General features: G+C 39.9%; 1 pseudogene; it reads right to left on the bottom strand.

Annotated features, from left to right (window-relative positions):
* Nucleotides 1–9,985: 9,985 nt before the first annotated feature.
* Nucleotides 9,986–11,083, bottom strand: LOC149323942 (proteinase-activated receptor 1 pseudogene; annotated as a pseudogene).
* Nucleotides 11,084–11,603: the final 520 nt, after the last annotated feature.

Here is an 11,603-nt window from a genome sequence, read left to right as displayed (position 1 = left end):
CGACTGTAGCTACATCTGTATACAAGTTACTGTAGGAGTATCAGCCACTGAGGACTAGTTATGTTGATGGTTTCAGGCCTAAATGTTTTTGGCTGGTGGCCATATTGGGAACAAGCTAGATGAACCATAGGCACAATCACATACTTTCCAACTGGCATGATTTGGTGGAAAGGACAGTCCCATTTAATTCTTTGTCATCCTGCTTTTCAATCTGCTTTTAAAATATCCCAATTTCTCTCACCACCTCCGCCTTTCTACCTTTGTCTTCAACTTGCTTCAATTGTTCCAATCTGAGTTTAAAATGCAAAAGGTATTTTGCACTCAGTCACATCATCTGTAGTGGTCCAACTGTCCTGATTTTGTAGGGACAAGCCCAATTAATTCTCTGTCCATCCATTTTTCCTGTTTGTTTAAAAATGCTCCAGTTTCTCTCCTCCTCTCTTCTCCTCCCATTTTCTTCCCTTTATTCTCATCTTACTTCAGTTGCTGCAAACTAATCCAGAGTGCAAAGGTAGCTTGTACTTAATTAACTTGGGTGGAGGGGGGGAGGGAAGAAGAGGCTGAAAAATCTTGTCTGTCCCATTAGGCTGAAACAAAAGTAAACTGGTGCATCCTCTCCTAGTTAATGTGTTCTTCCTCATTAATACCTCTTGCAGTCTTGACCACACTCTAGTGTTGCTTGGCCACACATGTTTCAGTTTCCACCTCTGAAATGTAAGAGGGTATCCACTTGTTCTAGCCAAAGTGTGAAACTTTATTTTTTTAAAAAAGTAGTTATAGGACCCATACAGACAGGCCAAAATAAAGCTGCTTTGGGTCACTTTGGAGGTATGCTGTTTAAATGCTGCATGCATCCTAAGAGGCCAGAAGCCACGCCAAAGCCACATTCCAGTCCTTAGGTGGGAGGGACATAGAGAATTGGATTTTATATGCTTTGCTATGTTTTTTTTACTTGTGATTTGTTGTGTTCTATTTTTATTGTTCTTATGTTTGTTGTTACCTGCCTTGATCCAATACAGGGAGAGGCGGGATACAAATAAATTTATTATTATTATTATTATTATTATTATTATTATTATTATTATTATTGGAACAGCTGGCTTCTTAGGACACATGCATCATTTAAACAGCATACCTCCAAAGTGACCCGAAGCAGCTTTATTTTGGCTTGTCTGTATGGGCCCATAGTTCCAGGGGCCTCAGTATACCAAAGGCACTAGATCCCATCACAACTTGGAAGCTAAGCAGAATCAGCCCTGGTTAGTGCTTGGATGGGAGACCATGAACAAATACCAGGCGGTATATTCCAGAGGAAGGAACTGGCAAAACCACCTCTCAGTGATCCTTGCATAAGAAATTTATGGAATCAACATAATGGAATTGAAGTCCCTCCAGGCACACACAGAACCATTTTCCAAGTAGTTTGCTGTTATAAAAGATGCAACTTTAAGAAATAAATGTTTCTATTTTTAAAGCAATTAAATAATTTTAGTTACTTTTTAAAAAACTCAGTCACCTGTCTACGATGAGCCACAGTCCTGTGACACTAAACATATTCTGTACCTCCCTGTCATCTCAACACCAATAAGAGGTACAGAAGAACAGGAAATTGTTGACTTCTCAATTCAGGGGTAGGTAACATATAGCTTTTCAGATATTGATGGACTGCAACTCCTATCAGTCCTAGTAAGCAGAGCCAATTGTGATAGAGGTGAAGTCTGAAGAATCTAATGGGCCTCATGCTGTCCACTCCCCCCCCCCCCTTAGATGGGAGTCAGTCTCAAGGAAAGGTATCAATGAAGGTCCTGATTCAGGCTGCACTACATGGTTCTGGTTCATTATCAGGAACTGGGCTCAGTTCTGCGTCTGGTAGTACAGCAGCCCTGCTTTTTCTATGCTCACAGCCAGGGCTATGAAACCAATTCAACAGGGATGACCATGGAAATTGGCCAGAGATGGGAGAGAGAAAAACCCTCATCTTTTCCCCTGCTGTCAAGACACTAAACAGTCTCATGCTCCACAAAATTGTAGATTAAAATTATTGTTGATTAGCTGTTCTATTTATTTATTTATTTATTTATTTTTAGAAAAATCCTGTATATCAAATTATGATGCAGCTAACTTTGATATATACTTGTCCTGAAAAACAACATGAGCATATCAAGCTCTTTGGAGAACACAATGAAGCTAGTCTGACTGAAAAAAACGTCATTATGTAGTTAAGAGGTCAGCACATAGTTCAGAGTTACTGATGCTTGTTTGCTGTTTCCCAGCACCTTATAAGGAAACCAATCTCATAAATGTGAGAGGCTAGAAAGCACAATAACATTGCTCAGAAGATTAGGAGGAGCTCATGATTTTTTCTCACTCTTAAGTAAAGCTTACTCTGGTCTGTGGGGAAAAAACGCTTTTTGATTATATGCAACTGTAATGCAGTTTGAATATTTGCAGTCTTTTAAAAAATTGACACTTTAAGCAAACTTTGTTCTTTTTCTTCATAAAAGCATTTGGGTTCAGGCCGTAGTCTTGGTGTGAGAATAGATACTGATGCGAATCTAAAATACTGTTTAAGACATCATGTTTCTATTAATGGTTGTTATATGCAATTGCTGGACTGGCTTTGGCTTAAGAACATAGTGTCTTAAACAGTATCTTTGGCCCAGGACAGACGGGCCAAAAGCTGCGTGCTACTGCTGATACTAGGGTTCCAGAGCATGCAACATCCGCACTCTCCGGAACCCTAGCTCGTGACGGTGGCAGCATCATGGTGGTGTCCCATCTACATGGGTGCCACCATAATGACATAAGTGACGCGCGCACCGTACAGATGTCGCTGTGCATTGCTTATGTCATGTATGCATGGGTTCTTTTTGGGGTGGAGGGATGCCATGTAGTTTGGCTGCTGCAGCATCCCCCTGGGGGGGAAGCCAGATGCCTCGAGCCCGCCCTGATGGGGAGGTATGTACTGGGCCTTAGATTCATATCAGTATCTTGAATAGAAATGTTCCAAAGCCATTGCCTTGAAACAAGATCTATAATTTAGCCTGTCAATTTTTTCAAGGCAATGGCTTTCTTTCAACTCATGCAGGGCTCCCTGAACTTTCAGGTCTCAGTAAAACATTTGTTCCACTTGTACTTTGCTTGTGGCTTAGCCAGTTCTATGGGGTTTGCACCAAATACTGTGCATACTGGGAGCTTTAGCATTCTGGTGCCATCTAGTGGGTTGCCAATACAAAATCCCTGTATATAAAGAGCATGGAAAGAGACTAGACCAGTGGTTCTCAACCTTTGGTCATCTAGATTTCTGAGACTTCAACTCCCCGAATTCCTGAACAATGAGCATACTGACTGGGTCTTCTGAAAATTGAAGTCCAAAACATCTGGAGGCCCAAAGGTTGAGAACCACTGGACTAGAACAGATACACAACAGACTCAGTTTGGACATGATGCAGCCATGGAAATCTACTGTGTGACCTTGGGCAAGTCACAATCTCTCAGCCTCCAGAGAAGGCAAAGGCAACACCCCCCCCCCCCGGCCAACTTGTGATAGGTTCATCTTAGGGTTGCCATAAGTTGGAAATGGCTTGAAGGCACACAACAACAAGGACAACACCCAATAGAGAGAGATCCCCCCTCCCATAACAAAGGCATAACAAAATTACATTTGGAAGTAATGCAATGAGTAGGAATGCAACTATTTTATTGGTGCAACAAGTAATTGCTTTTAGATATATATATAATTTATAAACCGCTTTTCCAAATTTGATCAAAGCGGTGAAAAATAGTTATTTTTCAAAGCTTCTTTTAAAGGATATTTAAGAGGCTTTTTAAAAAATGTCATGCTCTTATCAAGGCTCCAGGTTGTTGGTTTTTTTAAACATGAAAGAAAGATAGTGGGGGGGGAGGGGGGAATAAGCAATGCAATCAGCAGCACAATTAGATATTTCCCAAACATTGACATGACAATGAATTATTTTCCAAACCTCTGTTAGAAGTAATGGAACAAGCTATTTTGAAAAAGTAACTTTTAAAGTTCTGAACAGAACCACTGCTGCTGCTGTCAGGCCATACCCTTCTCAACACTACAGAAATGACAAAAGCATAAAGAACTGTATACTGTAAGTTGATACTACACAGGCTGACATTATTTCTTGATGTCATCTCTATAGCTATGCATTTGAGACAACTAAATGGCATAAAAGTGGGGAAGATTAGAAAAGACCATGAGATGGTCTCACTCTTATGTCTACAGGCTAAGCACATTTAGATTGAAAGAGAGGTTTGGAAGGCAAGAAAGAGTAAAATTAAACCATACGTATGTGTATTATTTTGGTTGTAGGCATTCAGTTCATTGGATGGTCAACCAAACAAAAACATTTATGATATCTATAATCCTTGCAGCTATTGCTGCAGACTTTCCCCTTCCAGCAGACCAGAATTTGTACATTTTTAAGTAAAAACCAGACAAAGTATTTCTGCTGATGGGTATACATGTTATTATCAATTTTGTTTATTTCCATAACTAGGAAAAGTCACGTGTTTGATTACAAACCCCAGAACTTTGGGAAATTTGAAGAACTATCTAAAAAATATACCTTTCCCATGCACTGGAGAAATAATCCAAGTCTTCCAAAGCTTATGCTACAACTTCTTTTGTCTCAAAGGTGCTACAATATCCCTTTGCATAGTGATATTCAGATTAACATATTTCTGAATTTTCCTTGTACTGTTTATGTCCTGGTTTTGCATTCACAACACTCTTTTGTCAAGCAGATACAAAACACAGTTTGTGAGGTTTTGTTGAAGTATTGGTTGAAGCAGTTAACAGAGGACAGAGAATGAAAATCCCCTTGCATCAGAGGACATGATGACAGAATATCAATGAATGAAACTATTCATGCTGCTCAGGAACTCAGAAAAGAGGACATAATAGGAGCGCTGGTCTACATTCATCTGGAAGTGGTCCATTCAGTCTTGTTGTTTCTGAAATACAGAAGCTTTCAGGTTTGTCTTGACATTTGCAGGTGGCATACTGTTAGTTAAAGAGGCAGAGACTGGAAATGTTATGTTTTTTAGACTACAATTTCCAGAATCCCCCAACAAGCATGGGTACTCACAAGTAGCTGATCAGGTGGAAAACATATGGTTTGCACCAGTCACAAGATATACTGGATCAAAACACACAGCAGAGAAAGACCAAATAGCTGCAAGCAAGAATCATGCAATTACTGAATTGGAAGAGACCACAAGGGCATCCATTCAACCACCCCAACTGGGTTGAATTCAGAGAATAACTATGTTAGTCTGTAGAGTCAGTACACAGAAAGACCTTGTAGCACCTTTGAAACTAACTGAAAGAAATAAGTTGGCAGCATGAACTTTCGTTGACTAAAATCTACTTGAAAATCTAACCCTAACTGGGTTGAGCTTGATATTATTCTCTTTATCTACCTTTGCAGCAGTATGAGATGAAGAAATGCACCTTATAGTCTTCCAGAACAAGTGAAATCAACAAATAAATGGGGGGGGGGGGGGAAGAGCTGACATTGTAGAAAAGTAATGTTGAAACAATCACAGAGATAGGCTTGCAGTGTTTAACTTAGATACTCCATTTGTTTGTTCAGTGATTAAGAGTCGTATCACTCCAGTGATAGCTACGTGCCAGATGCCAACATAAACCACATAGGCATAGCTCCATGAACACCATGACAGAGACAACATTTAGTCCACCACTGGCAGGAAACAGCTAATGCTTATCACCACTGTGTTTGCAGGAAACATGTCTGATGGGAAAGATCTGATACAGGACTTCAGTTTCACTTCCCGGATGAATACAAGCTTCTCCTGGATGAAAAGCATAGCAAAATGGTCACAGGGTGTGCATATGGGCATTTGGAGTAGGTAAAGGAAAAAAATATTTTATTTCAAAGATGGGGGGGGGGGGCACAGTGGGAGACCTACATAGCTAGAGTCCAAAGGGTCCACCCAGCACCTGGCAGTCCCTCCTCTGCCTCAGTTGATTCTTGACTGTAAGACACATAAATAAAATTGTATTTACTGGGATTTGGAATTTGGTGAGATATTTAGCCTTCTCTGTCAGAGAGCTCTGTGCCACTATAAACTACAAACCCCAGGATTGCATAGGATGGAGCCATGATAGTTAAAGTGGTGTCAAACTGCATTACTTCTGCATTGTGGCAGCAGCCTCAGTGGGGTCCAAAGACTTGGTGCCTACGTGAAATCAGCGTTGGCATTATCTGGGCCTCCAAAGGGAGGTCATTACATAATTGAGGTGCTACAGTTGAGAAAGCCCTGTCCCATATTACCACACATTTTATTGACTTCACTGAAAGACAGTGTTCTGCGCCTTCCCATAATGCTTGCTTTTAAAAAGGTGAACTGGCTCCATTGCCTGGAGGCTATGAGAGTTGAAATCCAATAAAGTTGTCTTAGATTATCAGTATTCCTCTGGGATAGGGAAATTTTGTAACATGTCATGTGTGAGTGCAGTACACTGCAGAAACTATAGCCCTGAGCTGTTTACATCATAATTGCAACCTTAAGCCATTATTTTGCTTTTCAGCCTATTACTTTAATTTACAATACTAATCTGTTTATAAAGATTTAAAACACATGAAGCACATATCAAATTACAGCATGCCTTTGTTTTGTCTGTACAAAGTTATTAGATAACTGTTATTGGAATTATTGTTGTATGGAATGTATTGGTTGTAATCCCGCTTCAATCCGTAGGGAGAGGTGGGAAAATACAAATAAATTATTATTATTATTATTATTATTATTATTAAGTAACTGCATGCTATTTAAAATGTGAGGCTGCTGAAATTATTTATTGATAATCTCCATCACTACATTGTGGAACATAAATAAAAAAGAGTGAAGAATTGTTTAACTTCTACACTACTGTTTAATTAGTCCTAAGGCAGAATACAATAGAAATTCTGAGAAAAAATAAGTTAAAATACTATATGTATATGTAAATGTATACACATCCCTGTTTGGCCATAGAAACCCATTGAGTGACTTTAGGCAATCCACACTCTCTCAGCCTCAGAGGAAGGCAAAGTCAAGCTCCCTCTGAACTAATCTTGCAAAAAAATAATAATAATAATAATAAAAAAATAAAAAATAAAAAAAAATCCATGACAGGTTTGCCTTAGAGTCAGCATAAGTTAGAAGCAACTTGAAGGAACACAACAACAACACTAGATGAAAATAAATACAATCCATGACAGTGCTTGCAAAACGATCAGGTATTTATGGTACACTTAAAAGCTTCAAGAAAGAGAGGAAGAGAGTTCTCAATGCAGGGGATATCATGTATGTGGTGCCACTCTCCAAACATTCCTCTTCCTGATATGCTGTAACCTAATTAAAGACAGTCTAGAGGCAAAGGTAGCGCAAGGCCTAAGGCTAGAGTCTAAGCAGAGGTGGCATCTCCCCACACCACACATCATTTTGGGATGAGCTCTTCCCCCATCCCTCGCTCAGACCATTTAGTCAAGCAACATCAGAGTGCGGTCAAGGTGGCAAAAGTTATTAATGAGGAAGAAAATACTAGCTAGGAAGGGTTGATGCAGTTTGCTTTTTCCTGAGACTACTGATGAGAAATGCAAGATTCTGTCCCTGTTCTCCTCTCCCCCCTGCTGAGTTAATTGCATGCAAACTACTTTTGCACTTTGAATTCAGGCTGCAGCAATCGAAATAAGATAAAGACAAAGGCATCATTCAAGCAGGGTTCAGGAAAGGAAGAGGCACTAGGGATCACTTCGCAAATATATGATGGCTAATGGAGTGCAGCAGGGAGTTCCAAAAGAAAATCAGTATGTGCTTTATAGACTATAGTGAAGCCTTTGATTATATAGATCTTGAAAAGCTATCACTAGTCCTAGCTTCTGCCATCCAAGCAGTGCGAAAGCATGTAATAGTGCAAGTAAATAAATAGATACCTCTTTGGTGGGAAGATAACAACATTCTGTGCGCCTCAACATTTAGTCATGCTGGCCACATGACCATGGAGTTGACTTTGACAATGCTGGCTCCCTCAACTTAGTAACAGAGATGAGCACAAACACCTACAGTCAGACATGAATAGACAATCATGTCAAAAAGGAAATCTTTACCTTTATTACTTATCCTCTTTGTTTCACTCTAATTTTGTGTTCACCTCTGCCAGACAGATGCAGAAAGTTATGAGATGTTTAAATCAAAATATTTACTGGGAATATTGGCTAGAATTCTGACTGGGGGATACATATGCATGAATCCCAGGATTATGTGGAATTCACTGCACAGTGAATCCCAACCTGACTCTCAATCCCCACTTACCAGGAAGTGGCCACTGTGATCAATGAGACTTGTTCCCCTGTCTCCCATGAGTGATCTCTGATGTGCCAGGCAAAAGCACGACCCTTGTCACAATTCTCCCTTACAGCAGCAATCACTCTCACAAGGGGGTGAGAGCATTGGTCAGCTGCTTCCTGAGCAACAGGGGAAGAGGCTCCTTTTGATCACAGTAGCTGTTGCCTGGTAAGTAGAGACTGGGGCCAGGGTCGGCTCTAGGTATTTGGCCACCCTAGGCAAGAAATATTTTGGCACCCCCTGTCGCCCCTCATAATTATTTTCACCCCTTGATTTCCACTGTTTTGTTTTTTAAAGCTAAACATGACATAAAACTTAGGTTCCAATCTCTCGTCATAGTATTAATAATTAATTAAAAAACCCAATTAGGTTGGCTTATTCCCTAAGATAATGTAATAATAAGTAGAGTACTACAACTAAAACTTCCTCTTTACTTAGTATAAAACTTGTTGTAAGAATGCAACACAGTATTAAACATACTAGGCAAACATTCAAAATCAAACACAAACACTGAAACACTATTGCATGATCACTACCAAAAATGCAAAACAGAAAACAGACTAGTTTGTTTGTTGTTAACAGTAAACTCAGGACAACTGGTGTTCCGTGTTGTGGCACCAAAGATAACATGGGTGGGCGGTGAGAGGAGAGGGGCTGTTGACCTTGAGTTTACATTCAAGGCGCATGGGGATGGCAGATGATGTACCATGTGACCGTACCACGAACACAGGGGGTGTGCGTGTAAATGTATGTTTTGGCCATTGTACAAAGAAACCGTCATAATGTAGCTTGCTTTTACATCACTTGCTGTAATGAGTTTTCACTTTAATATTGTTTAATTTTGCAAAAAAATTATACAAAAAAAGCCACTGCACTGCCCCCAAATTTTGCCACCCTAGGTGGCTGCCTAGTTCACCTATGGATGAGTTGGCCCTGACTGGGCTAAACTAGAAGCTACATAGGGATCATGAACATATAACAATTGTGTGTTTGTAACTCTAGGTTACATATTCTTAACTGCCATAGAGGATCCTGACCATTAACTGGAGCAATTAGAAGAGAAATTAATGTGAACAGAAACACATTCACATCAGATAATGTAACTGTAGAATTTCATAGAATAAAAATGCTCATGCAACTCTTAAGACTCAGAATATGGAACATAATACGAGGTTGTTCTGGCACATTTGGAAAATGTGCCACTTTGTGTTCTTTTCCAAATAAGGCACATAATTCATAGCATCTTTGTCTGTGTCTATACATCTATACATCCTTATCAGAAAAGATTGGTGTAACTTTCCCATTTCAAAGGAGTCATTATTTGAAGCCATTGAACTGTAAATAAGCATGCAATGTTTTAACACTCTAGGTCAGGGAGAGAGGGGGAAAGTATAGCCCTCCACATGTTCTTAGACAGCATTCCTCACCATTGATTGTGCTGGTAGGGACTGCTGAGGGCTGCAGTTCTGTAACATCTAAAAGGCCATAAACTGCCTGTCTTTGATAAGACTATAGTTGGAAAGATATGAACATAAAAGGAGACTGTTGACATCCACCACACGCAAAGCTCATGTTCATGAAGGAACATACAGGTTTAGACATACTATGTTTGAGACAAGTGATTCAAACCACTGGAAGATGTGGTCATATTACTGCTTGTTTTCTGAATGTCTTTTTCAGAACTGGAATGCTTCCTAAGACGCAGGAACCTCCAGACTTGTTTTTGACATTCTGAGGAAGCATAATAATAGATCAAAGGGTCAATGCAACAGTTTATGTTACCAATACAGAGAGATAGCATGTAAGCCAAAAAGATCCTCCCATTATTTGAATATGGAAAAATGGCTGAGATCAACAACAGAATATTCATTGGACCAAAACAAAGAAGAAAAGAACACAAAACAGCTGCACACAAGAGGACAGTGCGTCTCTTCTTACTTGGTCTTGTGGAAATGTCTGGAGAACACAGTTTTCTTATAATACACACATAGCAGGCAGTAGATATGAACAATGGTATAAAAAAGAACAAGACAGATAATGAAAAAGCATAAAAACGAAACTGTGTAACCACAGAAACATCTAGCACATCAAGACAGGTTGTTATGTTTAATGGGGCTATTTTCTGTGTTTGAGGGATCATCAGGAGAGGTATCACCCCAGCGATAGCTACAACCCAGATTGCACCACATGTCAAAGAGGCTCGCCTTGGTGTTCGCCATGACAGAGACCGCATCGGGTACAGCACTGCCAAGAAACGGTCAATGCTTATTGCTGTCATTAGCAATACAGAGCAGAAGATGTTGCAGAAGAAGGTGGAAGTGGCGAAAGAACACATGTCAGGCCCAAATGCCCAGTTGTGTCCCAACAAATGATAGGAAATTTTAAGAGGCAGCACTGTCACAAGAAGTAAATCTGCAGAAGCAAGGTTGAACATGAATATGCAAGCTGGCTTCTTCAGTTTTGTTTTGAATAGAAACATTAAAATGGCCATAATGTTTAATGGAAAACCCAATATAAACACAACAATGTGGACTGAAGGAACAAAACGAGTCAGCCATGGACCAGTCAAGTATGTTTCAATCTCTTTGGTGTTTAAAAAGAGCAATCCTTTCTGAGTGTAGATCTTCACCTCCGGTCCATCTGAGGGGTCAACTAAAATGGGCAAAAGGCCCACATGAATACTAGCATTAATAAGTTGATCTGATGAATCTGGAAGAAGAAGTAAAATACAAATAAAATAAAGCACCAGTGGTATAAATTATCTTACAGCATTCAAGATAACTCTTTGCATCTTAATGTAAACTAGGACCAGCTGCATACTATACAATCACACAGTATGATACCACTTTAATTGCCACGGTGTCATCCTATGTAATCCTGGAATTTGCAGTTTTCTGAGGGTCTTAGAACTCTTTGACAGAACGCTCTATTGCTGTAGTTCAGGGGAATCAAAGTATCTCAAAATTGCCAAACTTTCATAGAATGGCAGCATGACAGTTAATGGTATCAAAATGCTATAACTGTGCGATGTGGATGCACATTAGGTTTTCAGATATTGATCTGGGTTTTAACATTTACCCGTTTTGAAAAATTGTCTCCCTTGTGCATGTTGTCCCTTTCTCCACTTCCAGCAGGAGACACCCGTGCAAGGCAAGACCTTGGGGCTAAGGTGTACAGGATTTGTGCTTACCATGTAGCTCACTTCCACCAGTCAAAGCTCA

Source organism: Sceloporus occidentalis, unplaced genomic scaffold (genome assembly GCF_023333645.1).
Source record: "Sceloporus occidentalis isolate IW3139 unplaced genomic scaffold, rSceOcc1.0.p SCAF_1, whole genome shotgun sequence".
Lineage (NCBI taxonomy): Eukaryota > Metazoa > Chordata > Lepidosauria > Squamata > Phrynosomatidae > Sceloporus > Sceloporus occidentalis.
Note: the sequence above shows the minus strand (reverse complement) of the source record. Positions and strands in the feature narration are given on the sequence as shown.